This window comes from Ovis canadensis, chromosome 26 (genome assembly GCF_042477335.2).
Source record: "Ovis canadensis isolate MfBH-ARS-UI-01 breed Bighorn chromosome 26, ARS-UI_OviCan_v2, whole genome shotgun sequence".
In the NCBI taxonomy this organism is placed as follows: Eukaryota; Metazoa; Chordata; class Mammalia; order Artiodactyla; family Bovidae; genus Ovis; species Ovis canadensis.
Window position 1 is genome coordinate 54,656,433 of NC_091270.1, and position 20,088 is coordinate 54,676,520.

The following is a 20,088-nucleotide window of genomic DNA, read 5'->3' on the forward strand; positions in this document are numbered from 1 at the left end:
TTGCAGTAGCTATGACTTCCAATACCATGTTGTATAAAAGTGATGAGAGTGGGCATCCAGGTCTTTTTCCTAAATTTAGAGGATAAGCTTTCAGCTTCTCATCACTAAGTATGAGGTTGGATATAGGTTTGCCACATATGGCATTTATTATGTTTTGGTATATTTCCTCTATACCCATTTTTTGAGAGTTTCTATTACAAATATATGTTAAATTTTGTCAATAACTGTTTTTGCTTATTTTGAGATGATCATATGATTTTTATTCCTGAATTTGTTAATGTGTGTATAATGCTGATTGATTTAGGGATATTGAACCATCCTTCCATCCCTGGGATAAATCCCACTTGTTTATGATTTATGATCCTTTTAATGTATTGTTGAATTTAGTCTACTAATTTTTTGATGACCTTTTTGCTTATGCTCATCACTTACCTTGGCTTGTAATTTTCTTTTCTGTATGTGATATCTTTGTCTGGTTTTAGTATCAGTATGATCTTGGCCTTGTAGAATGAGTTCAGAAACACTTCTTTCTCATCACTGTTTTGGAATAATTTGAGAAGTATAGGTTTTATCCCCTCTTTAAATGTTTTGTAGAATTCATCTATGAAGCCATCCTTTCCTGGACTTTTGTTTGTTATGAAGCATTATTACTATTATTACTACTGGTTCAATTTTATGACTAGTAACTGGTCTATTCATATTTTCCTATTTTTCCTTGTTTCAGTTCTGGAACATGGTATGCTTCTAGGAACTTATCTATTAATATATCTTCTAGTTTGTCCATTTTATTGGTGTGAAATTGTTCATACTTATCTTGATAATCCTTTGTATTTCTTGCGTAAGCTTGGTAAACAGTGCCATGAACAGCAGCAACGAGAGAAGCAGTGAGCTCTCAGTGGGTTTGCCTGCATGGCCGCGCCTCTACCTTAGGAGCCAATATAACACAGCACAGACTGTAGAATTGGACAGCCTTGGTTTAATCCTGACTCTGTCTTCCTGTTTGGATTTGAATAACTTAATGTTTATAAGCCTCCATGTTCTTACTTGTAACTGAGGACTTGGTGGTGATAATGATAGTTCCTACCTCACTGGGTTGTTATGAGGATTAAAAAGACAGATGGATAGACAGATAATAGAGATACATAGGTGGATAAAAGATAGAAGTAGATAGCAATAGCACTGGAGTATAACAGTGATTCAGTAAAGATTAACTGCTATTATGTTGGGAGCAACAGACTCATTTTTTAGGAGAAAAGCTCTTCTGCTCCATACCAAGTGAGTCCCATGCTTCAGAAACCTTGCCTCTTGGGCCATATTTGCTTGCCCAGATTCACACTTGTCCCCAGGTTGGCCGGCTCTAGCATTTCTGCCCTTGTTGCCAGAAATGCCAGGAGTATTTCCTTCATTCAAGCAGATCTAACTAGAAGACTTTGCTGAGAATGCATTTAACAGAACTTAGTAAAAAAATAGAGCCAGAGGTTATAAGACCCAGGGCTGTTTGGGGGCCGTGTTTGTGGCCGTGGAGGAGGTCTGCCTGAGATAAGGAGGCCAGCACTCAGGGAGAAGAGGAGAGGGAGTGAGATCACGTGATGCCCTAGATTCCATCGTCCTCCCCCCGAGACCCAGCTGCAGCTTTCTTCCTCCTGCACTGGCAGAAGCCTCTCGGTAAGTTTCTTTATTGGGCTGACGTGGCTGGGCTCCTTTCACTTGTCTCTTCGTTCAGGTCGCCGCCCCCCCCCCCCCAACAGCACACTCAAAGATTCAAGGGCAAGTGGTTTGGATCCTAGAAAACAAGGATGGGGGGTGGGACCCGAGACAGGCAGGGAAGGGAAGGCAATTGACAAGGAATCCCTTGCGGCAAGCTCCATCTGTGAGCTCAAACCTGCTGGAGCCAGTTTAAATGCATAACTAAGTGACCCACCTAAAGGAGAGAGTGGGGTGGTTGTACAACAACTCATTCCCCTCACTGGGTAAGGGCCATTTTAAGGCTGCATGAATTCGCTGACATCTCAGGCTTGCCGAGGGCTTCCTTGGTGGCTCAAATGCCAAAGAATCCATCTGCAATGCAAGAAACCAGGGTTCCACCCCTGTGTCGGGAAGATGCCCTGGAGAAGAGAATGGCTCCTGCTAAGTAACTTCAGCCATGTCCAACTCTGTGCGACCCCACAGACAGAAGCTTTTCTCCTCCATCCCCGGGATTCTCCAGGCAAAAACACTAGAGTGGGTTGCCATTTCCTTCTCCAATGCATGAAGGTGAAAAGTGAAAGTGAAGTCGCTCAGTCGTGTCCGACTCTTAGTGACCCCATGGACTGCAGCCCACCAGGCTCCTCCGTCCATGGGATTTTCCAGGCAAGAGTACTGGAGCGGGATGCCATCGCCTTCTCCAAGAGAATGGCTACCCACTCCAGTACTCTTGCCTGGAGAGTCCCATGGACAGAGGAGCTGGTGGGCTACAGTCCAAGGGGTCACAAAGAGTCAGACACGACTGAGCAACTAACATCTTCAGGTCTGTTGAGCTGTAGACAGAGAAGGTCCAGAGAGAGAAAATCCTCAGACAATACTGCTAACGACTGGCAATCAGGCCAGTGTGCTCTGAAGTTGTGAGGGTAGGGGATGTGGGCAGGAGACCTACAGCACCTGCTTGGACTGACCAGGTGAAAAGCTCTGAACTGCTGCATTTCAGGCGTTCTTACAACATGACCTCACAGCCTCCAAGTGAGCCAGGCGGAAGCTGTTTGTCTCATCCTCTTCAGTTCTCTAAAGAAATCTGAACTTTCCCAAGTCCTTCGGGACATCTTCTTCCATGTTGATAATTGGAAGTCATTAAAGAAATCCCTGACAATTCTTTTTAGAACTTCCTTACAGATAGATGGAGTTGAGAACTTTTTCTTTCAAGGTCTCATCCAGAGAAATTTTCTGCCGCCTATAGCTCTGGGCTGCTGCTGCTGGCACTGACTTTGCAAATAAGATGGCAATATGAGCTTGATGATATAATGGTCATTTAAAAATAGATGTGAGAGTAATAATTGTAAATCACCAGCAGATAAGAACCTTCCCCCTGTGACAGCCTCTGCTCATAGACTATCCATGGTTTACTTGGAAGTTGCCTGACTCCTTAAAAAAAAAAAAATCAGTGTTTTATTAAGGAACCAGAATTTGGATTTTTATGTGATTTTATTTTTAGAGAAAGACAGTTGTATACTGATGCATTGTAATTGACAGATTATATTATCCTTCTCTGTAAATCAGGGTAATTATTTAGTTATGTACTTGAATTTTAAAAGCTGATAATATTCAGTTTGAATACAGATACAAAATGTGTGACGTCAACCTACATGCCAGCTATTTTTTAATACATTGTTAGAGATAAGCAAATGGAAGTTGATGTACAATGAGAAATTTCAAGGCTGTTGGATCTAAATTTAATTTGTATTTGTGACTCAAAGTAGGCAGTGCCTGATAATCATGAGGGCTAGAGTGTAATCACTGGGTAAATGTAATCCATTTGTTTAATTGCCCAGACTCCTCACTGTATTTACAGTTAATTGGTTCCCATTATAGGCCTCTTAATAGAGACTATAAAGCAGCAGGATTAGAGAAACCTGAAAAAGATCATTTAATTTGTGCCCTTTCACTACAGAACCTCGACTTTCCCTACAGCAGTTGAGCTTCAGGTGATTTGGAAAGAAATGTGGTTGAAAATAAATTGGTTGTGGTGAAAATGTAATCAAAATAAGGAAATTACTATAAATTAATATTTTTATCACTGATTTCTAAAATGTATTGGTAATTTGCAGAAATTTTTATGTTTTTCGGACGCAACCTTTTTTACTTATATTTAAATTTTCCTTTTGTTCCTCTGTGTACTAAATATTTTATTTAATTCATTTTCCACTATTGTGGCCATTTTATAGTGAAATGGGAAGCTGATTAGGCTGATTAGATACATAATGGTAAGGGGTAGTATATTGCTGTGTTTGTTGAAACATATCTGCAATATATTATTAAGGGAAAAGATAAGTTACTGGTGGTATATAAATTATGATCCTATTAAAAGCAGAATTATCTGAAAATATTTCTAGAGGCTTCATGGGCAAAATGTTAAAACTGAGGGATGATAGATAAAGATAAACAAAACAAACCGAAAAGCCTCAACAAAATCCCTATATCACAGAAAATTTCAAAACTTGCTGATTAAAGTTTCTTTTGTTGTTTCTTTCTTATCGAAGCAGTACATTCCATTGACCTGTAACAAATAGACTGCCATATGTTTCCCCAGCAAAGACAGGTTTATTTAGAATCAGCAGAAAATTGTAATTCAGGGTGTGCAACAATGTTGAGCCACACAGAAGTCCCCCTACAGCAAGGGAAGGAGAAGAGTTTTATAGCAGGGGTCGGGTGGGGACAGGAAGTTGAGAGGGCTATGGTAAGCGAAGAGTCCCTGGCTTTTCATGGGCCTGGCCAGGCAAGAAGGGGAATCTTTCTATTTTGGGGGGTCTACTATTGATGCAGGGTGTGAGTGCACCTCCTTTTGGTCCTCTGACTCTATTTTAAAATTTTTATTATTTATTTAGTTGTTATTTCGTCTACACATTCATTTTATCACTAAAGAGAACTGAGGCCAAATGAATTAAATTCCTATTTGAGGTCTCATCTTGGTTAGTCTAATCTACAGGGACTCAAGTCTAATGAGAATAAATAACAATTGCTGTTCAGTCGTGATGTCTGACTCTTTGCAACACGCAAGACTTCCCCGTCCTTCACTATCTCCTGGAGCTTGCTCAAACTTGTCCATTGAGTCAGTGATGCCATCCAAACAACTCATCCTCTGTCACCCCATTCTCCTCCCATCTTCGATCTTTCCCAGCATCAGAATCTTTTCCAGTGAGTCAGCTGTTTGCATCAGGTAGCCAAAATATTGGAGCTTCAGCTTTAACATTAGTCCTTTCAGTGAATATTAAGGGTTGATTGCCTTTAGGACTGACATGTTTGATTTCCTGTTACAATAATAAACACAAATTGATTGTCAAAATGAAGTATCACTGCAGTTTCTTATAAAATTGGGAAAATCAATATGTTTGTGATTCGTGCTAAAAGGATGCAATTGGCTAGCTCAATGGTTCTTCGCAAAACAAGCAACACATTAGTATCACTTGAGAGCTTTTAATATAGTCCTGACTCTATTAATTGAGGTCTCTGTTTATTAACTTTTTAAAATAAATTTATTCACTTTAATTGCATGCTAATTACTTTACAGTATTGTAGTGGTTTTGCCACACATTGCCATTATTTATTAACTTTTATACTCTCATTGCCAAAAATAAGAAAAAAGTTCAGTTAACAGAATTCACAATCCTTCTAGCCCAGAGTGTGGAGAAAACTCATGGAGAAAACTTGGTATGCTAACTTCAATTCTTTTTCTATGCACACACATGCACACACATTGGTGTTAATAAATACTTCCTTGTGTCTTTAGTTTTAATATCTGTATTAACTATAATTAAACTGTATTAAAATATTTGTATACATCAGAATTATTCAACCAGTCTCCCTTTTGAAGATATTCAAATTATTTCTAGCTTCTCCATAATTCATACAACAGAAGATATATATGATTGGCTAGAAATAAATTATAAATAAAAAGGCAAAAGTATTTTTTTCAGCAAAATAATTAGCAATATGTGGAAAATCCAAAGGTTGTGAATATTAATTGCTGATCAATTTCATATTTCCTTAAATTTTTATTTTTACCAGAGTTTTTTCTTGACCATTGAAATAAAAACAGCTAGCTCAAAGTTTCTATACATTTGTATGTATCATTTAAATGTATCCTATATATTTATATCTAGCAGTCAGAGTTTAAACTAGGTCAGTCTTAACTTGAATGCTTTTTGTCTAAGCAGTTTTGACCAAATTCTTAGCCACTGGCAAAGTAGCCATCCCTATGACACCTCTCCAATTAACAAGGTCTCTCCCGCTAAACCGGAGAAGGCAATGGCAACCCACTCCAGTACTCTTGCCTGGAAAATCCCATGGACTGAGGAGCCTGGTAGGCTGAAGTCCATGGGGTAGCTAAGAGTCGGATACCACTGAGCATCTTCGCTTTCACTTTTCACTTTCATGCATTGGAGAAGGAAATGGCAACTCATTCCGATGTTCTTGCTTGGAGAATCCCAGGGACAGGAGAGCCTCGTGGGCTGCCTTCTATGGGGTCGCACAGAGTAAGACACGACTGAAGCAACTTAGCAGCAGCAGCAGCTCCCGCTAAACTGTTCAGATACAATTAACAAAAGATTTTAATTATCCTCTGTCCTCTTGTCATATGAATAAAATTATGTTTTCTTAGTTATGGGTATCACCTACCTAGGGATATATATTTTCAAGTTTTGCATTAATGAATCAATGGCAAATAATCTGTGTTTTGATGGAATCCAGTGTTTATAGCCACCCTCTCTCTGACACGTTGATGGGGTATGGAAGAACAAGCCTGGTGAAGAACATGAGTGGTTGAAGGGGCTTCAAGAGGTTAGTGAAATGGGAAACATGTGCTGGAGACTTGTGGGAAGGAGATGTTTGACTGAGGAAGGTTTGGACTAACAGCAAGAGGGAGGAGTTTCAGTTTTACCCTTTACACTAGTGACTCTGCTCCCTGCTTCACTGAGAAACTGGGGGCTATCAGAAGAGAACCTCCGTGAGCTCTGGGCCACACCGGCCCAGCTGCCTGCACGGTGCCCTTGGGTGCTCAGCACTCCCCCCAGGTGCTAATTGCTCCCCCGGGTGCTCAGCACTCCTCCCAGGTGTTCTGTGCTCCCCCTGGGCACTCAGTGCTCCCCCTGGTGTTCAGTGCCGCTCCTGGTGCTCAGTGCTCCCCGTTGGTGCTCAGTGCTCCCCCCTTGGTGCTCAGTGCTCCCCCCAGGCGTTCTGTGCTCTCCCTGGGCACTTAGTGCTCTCCCTGGGCACTTAGTGCTCCCCCCGGGTGCTTAGTGCTCCCCCCGGGTGTTCAGTGCTCCCCCTTGGTGCTCCCCCCTGGTGCTCGGTGCTCCCCCTGGTGCTCAGTGCTCTCCCTGGGTGTTCAGTGCTTCTCCTGGTGCTCAGCACTCCCCCTTGGTGCTCAGTGCTCACCCCTGGGCGCTCAGCGCCCCCCCCCCCCAGATGCTCAGTGCTCTGCCCTGGTACTCAGCGCTCCCCTCTGGGTGCTCAGTGCTCCTGCAGGCCTGGTGGGGACCAGCCCTCCTCCTGGGTCTCCATGTCCTCCCGGCCCCAATCTCAATTCAGTGTCACTAATTTCTCTACCTGCACTGACTTATTCCTACTAACTGATGAGCATACTGTCATATTTTCCTTTTTAAACACATTAATATTCTTCTCTCTCTCTTCCAACTACTGACCCACTTTGCTCTTTTGTAATGAAATTCTGAAAGAAAGGACTTGGCGCATAGGAGGTGCTTAGTAGACAATTGCTCAGTGAATGAACAAATGAAATACTAAAGGGAGTGAGGCTTTTGTGATGACCCAGGTGTGGGCTGATTTAAGCCTGCTGTTAATGAGAACAAAAGAGAAAGGGAGCCTGGGGGCCCAGCTGCATGGGAAATCCCCACGACTTCCATCCAATTTGTGGTAAACTAAAAGTGATATAAAAATAGTCTTTTAAAAAGGGAGAGGTGGGATATAAACTCAGCGGGAAAAATTTTAAATCCATGCTGACTTATTTTATATACAGTTGACCAACTACATGGGTTTGAACTGAATGGGTCCACGAAGGGGTGGATTTTTTTCAACAGAAAGTGTTACATTACTACACAGTGCAAAGCTGGCTGAATCTGCAGATGTAGGATTGTGTATATGGAGGAATCCAGTATCAGTTCAGTTCAGTTTAGTTGCTCGGTCGTGTCCGACTCTTTGCGACCCCATGAATCGCAGCACGCCAGGCCTCCCTGTCCATCACCAACTCCCGGAGTTCACTCAGACTCACCTCCATCTAGTCAGTGATGCCACCCAGCCATCTCATCCTTGGTCGTCCCCTTCTCCTCCTGCCCCCAGTCCCTCCCAACATCAGAGTCTTTTCCAATGAGTCATCTCTTCACATGAGGTGGCCAAAGTATTGGAGTTTCAGCTTTAGCATCAGTCCTTCCAAAGAAATCCCAGGGCTGATCTCCTTCAGAATGGACTGATTGGATCTCCTTGCAGTCCAAAGGACTTTCAAGAATCTTCTTGACACCACAGTTCAAAAGCATCAATTCTTCGGTGCTCAGCCTTCTTCACAGTCCAACTCTCACATCCACACATGACCCCTGGAAAAACCATAGCCTTGGCTCGATGGACCTTTGTTGGCAAAGTAATGTCTCTGCTTTTGAATATGCTCTCTAGGTTGGTCGTAATTTTTCTTCCAAGGAGTAAGTGTCTTTTAATTTCATGGCTGCAGTCACCATCTGCAGTGATTTTGGAGCCCAAAAATATAAAGTCTGACACTGTTTCCACTGTTTCTCCATCTATTTCCCATGAAGTGACGGGACCAGATGCCATAATCTTTGTTTTCTGAATGTTGAGCTTTAAGCCAACTTTTTCACTCTCCTCTCTCACTTTCATCAAGAGGCTTTTTAGTTCCTCTTCACTTTCTGCCATAAGGGTGGTGTCATCTGCATATCTGAGGTTAGTGATATTTCCCCCAGAAATCTTGATTCCAGCTTGTGTTTCTTCCAGTCCAGCGTTTCTCATGATGTACTCTGCATATAAGTTAAATAAGCAGGGTGACAATAAACAGCCTTGATGTACTCCTTTTCCTATTTGGAACCAGTCTGTTGTTCTATGTCCAGTTCTAACTGTTGTTTCCTGATCTGCATATAGGTTTCTCAAGAGGCAGGTCAGGTGGTGTGGTATTCCCACCTCTTTCAGAATTTTCCACAGATTATTGTGATCCACACAGTCAAAGGCTTTGGCATAGTCAATAAAGCAGAAATAGATGTTTTTCTGGAACTCTCTTGCTTTTTCCATGATCCAGCAGATGTTGACAATTTGATCTCTGGTTTCTCTGCCAAGGAATCAAGTATATGGAGAACCAATTATAAGCTACGTGAGGATTTTCAACTTTGTAGAGGCTCGGGCTTCTAACCTCCGCATTGTTCACGTATAAACTATATATGGCTGTGAGAGTTGGACTATAAAGAAAGCTGAGTGCCAAAGAACTGATGCTTTTGAACTGTGGTGTTGGAGAAGACTCTTGAGAGTCCCTTGGACTGCAAGGAGATCCAACCAGTCAATCCTAAAGGAAATCAGTCCTGAATAGTCATTGGAAGGACTGATGCTGAAGCTGAAACTTCAATAATTTGGCCACCTGATGTGAAGAGCTGACTCATTGGAAAAGACCCTGATGCTGGGAAAGATTGAAAGCAAGAGGAGAAGGGGATGACAGAGGATTAGATGGTTGACAGCATCATCAACATGATGGATGTGAGTCTGAGTAAACTCTGGGAGTTGGTGATGGACAGGGAGGCCTGGCATGCTGCAGTCCATGGGGTGGCAAAGAGTTGGACATGACTGAACTGAACTGAACTGAAACTATATATGTTGTAACATAAGGGAGGGAATATAGGAGAATTATAGGAGGGGGAATAACCCATAATTTTAGAATTCTATGTTTGAGGAAAGGATTAATTGGTGGTGCAATGGATGGATATACTTGATAGAATAAGTTTTTTTTTTGCTTCAAGTATTTTCATCTTTTATATGTCTTTTCCTTCTAAGAATAAAAACCCTGTTATATTAAAACATATTTATTTATGGCTGTGCTGTGTCCTGCTGCTGGGCTCTCTCTGGCTGTAGCAAGGTGGGGGGGGGGGGTCACTCCCCAGCTGGTGCGCGTGGGCTCACATGCTTCCGTTGTGGAGCATGGGCTCTAGGCATGTGAGCTCAGAAGTTGTGGTGCACAGGCCCAGTGTCCCCAAGGCACGTGGAGTCCTCTTGGACCAAGGATCAAACCAGCGTCCCCTGCATTGGGAGGCAGACTCGTAACCACTGGATGACCAGGGAAGTCCCAACCCCCTATTATCTTAGAATTACGGATGCTTGTTTACCAGGTAATCTAAGATTTCTAACTACTGATTCATGAAGGGTGAAGGGTCAGAAGTGAAGGGTCCCTCATCCAGGAAGATCTGGGAGAGCTCCCTTGGTTGTATTTTACCACTAATGGCCAAGTTCCAAAGCTCTCCAGTGGAGACCTGCTGCACCAGCTCTTTTGCGTTCCAACTCCTGACTCACAAAGGTTTGGCCAAACCCCAAATCTGGTGGATTTTAGATCTTTGCCTCCTGTCTCCTTGCTGTCAACCTGTCAATAAAGCTGTTTTTTTCCCTCCTCAAAATCTGGTACCATGATGTTTGCTTCTATGCATGTCCTTCTTTGGTAACACCAGGAGTTAGAATTTCAACATATCTTTTGGGGGACACAATTAAACTCACAGCAGACGCTATGTAATTAGGGAAGACATAGGGAAGGATTGGCAAAGAAGGGGAAGTGATTAATCTAGTTTTGAGTATGTTGAATTTGAGTTGCCTACCTTCCCAGGTGGCGCTAGTGGTAAAGAACCTGCCTGCCAGTGCAGGAGACTTAAGAGACACGGGTTCAATCCCTGGATCGGGAAGATTCCCCTGGGATCCCACTTCTGTTTTCTTGTCTGGAATATCCCATAGACAGTCATAACCTGGCAGGCTACATTCCATAGGGTCGCAAAGAGTTGGACACGACTGAAGTGACTTAGCACAAGGCAGTAAGGTTGTCATGCCCAATAAGCCATCCGAATAGGAGTTTTGGCTGGTGGAGGAACATAGAGTCATAAGCAGCTAGGTGGGTCTGGCTGTGAAATGGACAAGTGCTGAACCAGGGCCTGAGAGGCCTGGCATTTAAGGGGCAGACATCGAGAGAGGAAACGTTGGGGAGACGTCAGCAAATAGGAGGTGGAAGAAGAAAAAGCCAAGAGGAAACGGTGTCAGATGAGACAGGAGAACTCTTTTGAGAAGGAACGCAATGCCTTTTTTTTTTTTAGGTCAGTAGCACCCTAGGCTGCAGAAAGACTTAATGAGGATTTTCATTTTCATAGGATGATTTCGTGGCTCCGTGGAAACTGATGAATATCATTTGGATTTGCAGATAGGCATGCCAAGAGTAGTTTCGGGGGAACAGCAGGGTCTGAGGCAAGACTCTGGAGGGGAGGGGAGGTGACAAGCCAGGGCAGACAGAACTACAGCCACAGCGAGTAGAGGAAACGGCTGTGGAGGAATGTGAGCGCGAGAGGCATGGCTAGAAATCAGGAGGCGTGAGCAGGTTAGTGCTCAGAGGGGAAGTTACAGGTGAGAGAGAGCTTTGTCTGTTGGGGTGAAGAACTCAGAACTCAAACCTCCTACTTCAAACAAAATGCCTTCGTTTGGATCTCTTCCATACAGTGGGTTTTTACACATTATTTAATAGGAAGAGAGTTCTGAAACATCTTTGAAAACTATTGAATTAGATGTTTCAGCTCTAAAAAACAAGTCTATTATTCGGTATAGCTCTACGCAGGGTAATTTATGGTAATAGCTTGAATGAACTCATTCAGACAATCTTGGTTTATTTAAGGCCATGTTTTCAAAAGGACCTTAACCACAAGAATAACTATTATAGCTATGATGATTTGCGTTTCAGTTCCTGACTAGCACTGAAAATTTGGGTATATGTAAATTTCACCTTTAAATATTGGCTTGCATTTAAAAAAACAGCTGAGCTATTAAAAACACCTGTGAAGATTTAACACTGAAATGAGATTTTTAATAGTGGTTTAATTTTTTTTAAAGCCCTTTGTTTAGGTAAATTCATTGGTCATGACAGACTTTGGAAAAACATATGTATTCTTTATCATTATAAATAAAATTATGATGGTTGGAAGAAAAAAAGTTATAAATCTACCATCTAGCACTAACCAGTACTTCCATATCTTAGATTCATTTTTATTGTGAAATGTTTCATAAGTTAACAAACATCTGTTCATGCACACTGGCTTTGATACAATAATAGCTTTATTATAGTTACTTAAATTTTTTGAAAGAACTATCTTAAGTGTTGAATTGAAGGCTCCTCCTCACTCTATTTTTTCTTCCTTCCCAGAGGTAACCACTACTGGGAGGTTGGTGTGTATCATTCTTCTCTATGTTTTTATACTTTTACAGTGTGTAACTGTTCACTAAGAGTGTGCAGAGAGTCACCAGGCCCGGAACATCCCTCCTCAGTCAAGGCTTCTCACAAGATGGTCTCTGCTGGGGCTCCTGGCGAGTGCAGGAATGCAGCTGTGTATGAGAGCATGGCTGATTGGGGTTGGCAGGCAAGTTGAGCTCTTCACTGAAGCTCTCTCCAGGAACTGTACCACGCTGGCAGGGCACCGAGTCTGGTGTGGGGAGGGCAGCTTCTTTGGCAAAGCCTGTGGTTGGACCCGAAAGACCACACAGAGGATTTTGGCCTTGAGGAGCTTTACTCTTCAGTATGCAACGGCACCCCACTCCAGTGCTCTTGCCTGGAAAATCCCATGGATGGAGGAGCCTGGTGGGCTGCAGTCCATGGGGTCGCGAAGAGTCGGACACGACTGGGCGACTTCCCTTTCACTTTTCACTTTCATGCATTGGAGAAGGAAATGGCAACCCACTCCAGTGTCCTTGCCTGGAGAATCCCAGGGACGGGGGAGGCTGGTGGGCTGCTGTCCATGGGGTTGCACAGAGTCAGACACGACTGAAGCGCCTTAGCAGCAGCAGCAGCATGGTAACTCTGTGTTTAACATTTTAGGAGCTGTCTTCTAAAGTGGCTGCACCATTTTACCTTCTCAGCAGCAATACCTGAAAATTCCAACCTCTCCCCATGTTTACCAACACTTGTTATCCGTCTTTTCGACACTAGCCCTCCTAGTGGATGCCGTCTTGATCTGCATTTCCATCCAGTCCATTCTGAAGGAGATCAGCCCTGGGATTTCTTTGGAAGGAATGATGCTGAAGCTGAAACTTAGTACTTTGGCCACCTCATGCAAAGAGTTGACTCATTGGAAAAGACTCTGATGCTGGGAGGGATTGGGGGCAGAAGGAGAAGGGGACGACAGAGGATGAGATGGCTGGATGGCATCACAGACTCAATGGATGTGAGTCTGAGTGAACTCCGGGAGTTGGTGATGGACAGGGAGGCCTGGTGTGCTGCGATTCATGGGGTCGCAAAGAGTCGGACACGACTGAGCGACTGGACTGAGCTGAATGACGCTGAACGACTTCCTCTTTGCTCATTCACAGCTGGACTATTTGTGTTGTTAGTGAATTGTGAGAATTCCTGTCTGCATGTGTGCTTGCGTGCGTGCGTGCTCAGTCGCTGAGTCGTGTCCAACTCTTTATGAACTCCTCCATGACTGTAGCCCACCAGGCTCCTCTGTCCATGGGGTTTTCCAGGCAGGAATACTAGAGTGGGCTGCCATTTCCTCCTCTGGGGGATCTTCCTGACCCAGGGATCAAACCCGTGTCTCCTGCGTCTCCTGCATTGGCAGGCAGATTCTTTACCACGGGGCCACCTGGGAAGCCCACTTATTCTGATACCAGACCCTCACCAGACGTATGTTTTTCAAACATTTTCTCCTACTCTGTGGATTCTTTCCTCCATTTCTTGATAGCGGTCTTTGGCGTGCAAAAGTTTTTAAGCTCAATTTGGATGCTGTGCATAACTGTCGTATTTAAGAAATAGTTGCCAAATCCAAAGTCACAAAGACACGCCTATATTTTGTAGTTTTAATTCTTTTTTGGTTCAGGATCCACTTAGACTTAATTTTTGTGTGTGATGTAAAGTAGAGGTCAAATTCATTCTTTTGCATGTGGGTGTCCAGTAGTCAGGGCACTATTTATTGAAAAGACTATCCTAAAATAAGCTCTGGAACTTGTGAATATGTTATAAGATAAAGGAAAATTAAGGTAGCATATGGATTTGAGACTGCTAATCCCAACATACAATAAGTGTTTTCAAATACGAAAGGGAATCAGTGGAGTGTCAGAGTGATATACTGTGATAAAGACTCAGATGGCCACTGTTGGCTTTAAAGATGGAAATGACCATAAATCAAGGGATGTGTACAGTTTGTACAAGCTGGAAAAGGAAAATCAAAGAAATGGATTCTCCCCTAGAGTCTCAGAAAAGAATGTACCCTACTAAAGTTTAGATTTTCACCTACGAAGAAACATTTCTGAACCATCCAGAACTGTAAGATGATGAATTTGTGTTTTAAGCCACTGTTTGTGATAACTTGTTACAGCAACAAGAGGAAAACCTAACCCAGCTATCTTAAGAGTATTAATTCTTTCAATAATTGAACATAAGATGACTTTTCTTTATTTAGGTCCTCTTTCTTTCAACACTATTTTCTGATTTTCAGTGTAAAGTTGTGTACATCTTTTGTTACATTTATTTCTAGTTTTTATTATTTTTGATGCTATTTTAAATACAATTGTTTTCTTAATTGAATCTTGGATTGTTTGTTGCTAGTGTATAAAATATAATTGATTTTTGTATATCGATCTTATGTCCTGCAACCTTGCTGAACTTGAATATTATTGGTAAATTTTTTGTGGATTTCTTATAATTTTTAAATTCATCTGTGAATAGAAATAGTTTTTGCTTTCTTTTTACCCCAGTACAAATGCCTATTATTCCTCTTTCCTAACTGCCCTAGAAACTTCAGTACAATGTTGAATAGAAATAGTGAAGTCAGACATCCTTGTCCTATTTCTTTTCTCAGGGGGCTGTTAGGAAAATCTGGATTAAAAAAATTTGCTGCAAACCTAGACAAACACAAAAAAGTAGAAGAGAAAGAAGACAATTTTATTACTGAATAAACTTAATGTTTCTTGGACTCCAAAATCACTGCAGATGGTGACTGCAGCCATGAAATTAAAAGATGCTTGCTCCTTGGAAGAAAAGCTATGACCAACCTAGACAGCATATTAAAAAGCAGAGACATTACTTTACCAACAAAGGTCTGTCTAGTCAAAGCTATAGTTTTTCCAGTAGTCACGTATGGATGTGAGAGTTGGACTATAAAGAAAGCTGAGTGCTGAAGAATTGATGATTTTGAACTGTGGTGCTGGAGAAGACTCTTGAGAATCCCTTGGACTGTGAGGAGATCCAACCAGTCCATTCTAAAGGAAATCAGTCTGGAATATTCATTGGAAGTACTGATGCTGAAGCTGAAGCTCCAATACTTTGGCCACCTGATGTGAAGAACTGACTCCTTAGAAAAGACCCTGATGCTGGGAAAGATTGAAGGCAGGAGGAGAAGGGGACGACAGAGGATGAGATGGTTGGCTGGCATCACTGACTTGATGGACATGAGTTTGAGCAAGCTCTGGGAGTTGGTGATGGACCAGGAGGCCTGGTGTGCTACAGTCCAGGGGTCAGAAAGAGTCAAACATGATTGAGTGACTGAACTGAACTGAACCTCATCACAAAAGAGATCTGGGTTTTGTCAAATGTTTTTCTGCATCTATTGAAATGACTTCTTTCATCCTCTTCACCTGGTGTGTTATAGTTATTGTCTTATGTTTTGAACCAATCTTGTGTCCCTGAGATAAATCTCACTTTGTCACCAAGTATAATCCTTTTAGATGTGGCTTAGTTCAGTATGCTAGTATTTTGTCGAGAATTTTTGCGGCTACCTTCATAAAGAATATTGGTCTGTAGTTTTTTTAGTATGTCTTTGTCTGGCTCTGATATCACGGTATCTTATCTCAGGCGCTTCCCTGGTGGCTCAGTGGTAAAGGATCTGCCTGCAGTGCAGGAGTTGCAGGAGGTGCAGGTTCGATCCCTGGGTCGGGAAGATCCCCTGGAGAAGGAAACGGTAACCAACTCTAGTATTCTTGCCTGGAGAATCCCATGGACAGAGGAGCCTGGTGGGCTACAGTCCATAGGGTCACAAAGAACTGGACACGACTGAAGTGACTTAGCATGCTTGCAAGCATCTTATCTCAGACAATAAGATGCAAATCTTATTGTTCTTCTGTTTCTTAAAACAGTTTGTGAAGGACTGGTGTTTGTTGTCATCCTCGTCTCCCTCCCCCCTCCTTCTCCGTACTGTATGATTTCATTTCATCTATGCTGGTAGATGGTTGTTCTTGGGGTAGAGACTGATGAGGAAGGGATATAATTGATCATGCAGGGGATTTTCTGAGGTCTTGGTAAGCTTATGTGTTGGTTAGTCTCATATATTTTTAATTTGAGTGTGGTTGGTTTATAGTATTCTGTTAATTCCAGGTGTGCAGCAAAGTGATTCAGCTATGTATATATTTTTCAGACTATTTTTCATTATAGGTTATTAAAAGATATTGAAGATGGCTCCTGTGTTATAAGTAAATCTTTGTTGCTTTCTATTTTGAGTATATCTGTGTATCTGTTAATCCCATACTTGTAATTTATCCCTGCCTCCTTTCTCCTTTGGAAACCATACATTTGTTTTCTGTCTGTGTCTGTGAGTTTATTTCTATTTGCATATAGATTAGCTTTATCTTTTTCAGATTCCACATGTAAGTGATATCATATATATCTTTCTCTGTCTGACTTACTTCTCTAAGTATAATTTTTTTACATCCATCCATGTTGCTGCAAGTTATTATATTTCATTCTTTTTTTATGGCTAATAATCCATTAAAAATGTGCACCACATCTTCTTAAGCCAGTCATCCCTGATGGACATTTGGGTTGCATCCCTGTCTTGGCTATTGTAAATAGCTATGAATATTGGGGTGCATGTGTCTTTTTTTAATTTAGAGTTTTTATTATTATCTGGACATACATCTAGAAATGGGATTGCTAGATCATATGGTGCCTCTGTTTTTAGTGTTTTGAGGATGTTCCATACTGTTCTCTGTAGTGGCTGCCACAATTTTCATTCCTACCAACAGGATACGAGGGTTCCCTTTTCTGCGCACACGTTTTTGTTTCAGGATACCACTGAGGAGGCCGCATCACACTAGCAGACTTGTCTCCTTAGGCTTCTCTTGGCTGTGACGACTTCTCAGATTGTCCTTATTTTTAGCAGTACTGACAGATTTGAGGCTCACTGGTTAGCCTTTTCATACTTTCGCCAGTTGGGATTTGCCTGGTATTTTTCTGCAATGCGTTTTGGGGAGGAAGATCACAGATGTAAAGTGCCATTCTCCTTACAACGTATCACAGGTACATACTATCAACATGACTGATCACTGTTGATGTTAACCTTGATGACCTGGCTGGAGACAGTGTTTGTTAGTTCTATTATAAACTTACTTGTTTCTCCCTCTTTTTCTATAAGCTTCTCTTTGAAAGAAAGTACCTACATGTACCCCAAACGTAAGGGAAGTTATAGCTTATCTCCTTAAGGTGGGACATCTACTTTTTTTTTGCATTTTTCAATATATTTATCTATTTGTTCCCCATTTACTTACTTGTTCACTCATTTATTTATGTTGCATTGCAGGCGGATTCTTTACCAACTGAGCTATCAGGGAAACCCTTATTTATATTAGCATTGACTACTAAATCTTTATTTTATACTCTGAGTTGTAAACTAATAATACTTTCTAGGGACCAAATTGTGTCCCCCTCCCATTCATATGTTAAAGCCCTGAGTCACAATGTGTATTTGGAGATGAGCCTTTGGGAATTAATTAGGTTTAGATGAGGTCACAAAGGTGGGGCCCTCCTGATGGGGTGAATGGTCTCATAAGAAGAGACATCAGAGCGCTTGCTCAGCCTCTCTCCATCCCCCTCTGCCTCTGCCACGTGAGGGCAGAGCAACCATCTGTAGGCCTGGGAGAGGGCTCTCACTGGGGAACAGAATTAGCCAATGCCTTGATCGTGGACTTCCAAGCTTCCAGGACTGTAAGAAACAAATGACTGTTTATTGATGTTTAAGCGACCCAAATTTGTATCAATCTGTTACAGCAGCACAAACTGACTAATTCACTATTTCATTTTGTTGCTCAAATTGGTCTACATTTGGCCACCGGAAGCCCTGTAAGTTGTCTTCTGCAGCCTTCTGACACACAGTTCCCACTGAGAGCTTTGTTTTGCTTTGAACACTAACTTTCTGGAACTACAAGGTACTGCAGGTCATTTAGAGTATTTCAAGCCCCAGCCCTAGAATCAGCGGCTTCTCCAAAGGTCCTGATTCTTCTTATTGGACAGTGGTACTAAAGGCCAAACTCTACTTCATCAGGACTGACTCAGACGTGTTCTTTTTTGTAGCTGAGTAATATCCCATTGTGCACATGGACCACAGTTTTTGCATCCATGCGTCTGCTGATGGACCTCTAGGTGGCTTCCACGTCCTACCTGTTGTAAAAAGTGCTGCAAAGAACAGTGGGGTACATGTGTCTCTTTCAATTATGATTTTCTCAGGGCACGTGCCTAGTAGTGGGATTGCTGGGTCGTATAGCAGTTCTATTCCTAGTTTTTGAAGGAATCTCCATACCGTTCTCCTATGTGCAGGGCAGCGATGGAGACATGGACATAGAGAGCAGACTTGTGGGCCCGGTGGGGGAAGGAGAGGGCGGGACGAGTTGAGAGAGGCGCCTGGAAGCGCATCCATCACCGTGTGTGCGATAGACGGCCAGTGGGGATTTGCCGTGTGACACAGGGCGCTCAGCCCACTGCTCTGTGGCACCTCGAGGGGTGGGGTGGGGAGGGGCGTGGGGGGAGGTCTAAGAGGGAAGGTATGTGCATACCTGTGGCTGATTCATGTCGATGGATGGCAGAAACCAGCACAATACTGTAAAGCAATTATCCTCCAATAAAAACAAAAAACAACCACTATTGCTAAGTGTGCTCATTGCTACCAGGATATCATCATTTCTAGGCCTTTTCATCCAACAGAACAAGGAGATATATGTGCATACCAACCTGTGCATATACACACATCCATAAATATTTCTATATGTAACCATCTCTATCAATATTAAGCTAAACATGAGTTTACACTATTGTCTCCAATTCTAATTTTTATTACCCCCTTATAGGGTAATATAATAGTTTTCTTGAGTACTACTCCTTGAGTATCTGTAATTTTCCATTTTAATGGAGAGAAACCTGGCTTTTGCCTTCTGCCATCCATTTACTTAATTGTTCAATTCTGGTATACATACATAGCAGCATCAAAGCTGTTAGTCTTTACCCCTAAGGGGAACAATTTTATTAACTAGAGTATACCAAAGAGTGTTCTGCCTATGTTTTCCTCTAGGAGTTTTTAGTATCCAGTCTTACATTTAGCTCTTTAATCCATTTTATTTTTGTATATGGTATTAGAAAATGTTCTTTAATAGCTTTTTGGATTCATCTGCTAGAGTAAGGGGAAATAAAAACAAAAATAAATGAATAGAATCTAATTAAACTTAAAAACTTTTGCAAAAACTTTTGCAAAGCAGGGGAAAGCATAAATAAAGCTAAAAGACAACCTATAGAATGGGAGAAAATATTTTCAGATGATGTGACTGACAAGGGATTAATTTCCTAAATACAGAAACGGCTTATACAGCTCAATATTAAAATCAGCCCCATCAAAAAGTGGGCAGAAGATCTAAATAGACATTTCCCCCAGAGAAGACATACAGATGGTGCAACATGAAAAATGTTAAACATCACTAATGATTAGAGAATACGAATTAAAACTGCAATGAAGTGTCATCGCACACTGGGCAGACTGGCCATCATCAAAAAGTCTACAAATAATCAATGCTGGAGGTGGTGTGGTGAAAAGGAAACTGTTCTACACTGTTGGTGGGAATGTAAATTGGTGCAGTTACTATGGAGAACAGTATAGAGGTTCCTTAAAAACCTAAAAATAGAGCCACCACAGGATCCTGCAACTAACGAGAGTATAGCCCTCATCCACCACAGGATCCTGCATCCTCACCTCTTGCTGTCCTGTTATCGCCTCTAAAGTGCGGAAGGCTTTGCACATTTGCACGTCGTCTTTGTGCAAAAGTCATTCTAAATCTTCATGGTCATTCTAGATTCTGTTTGCTGGATCCTCCCTGTTGCTAATGAATCCAGACAAATGTAATTAAACTGCTCACCTC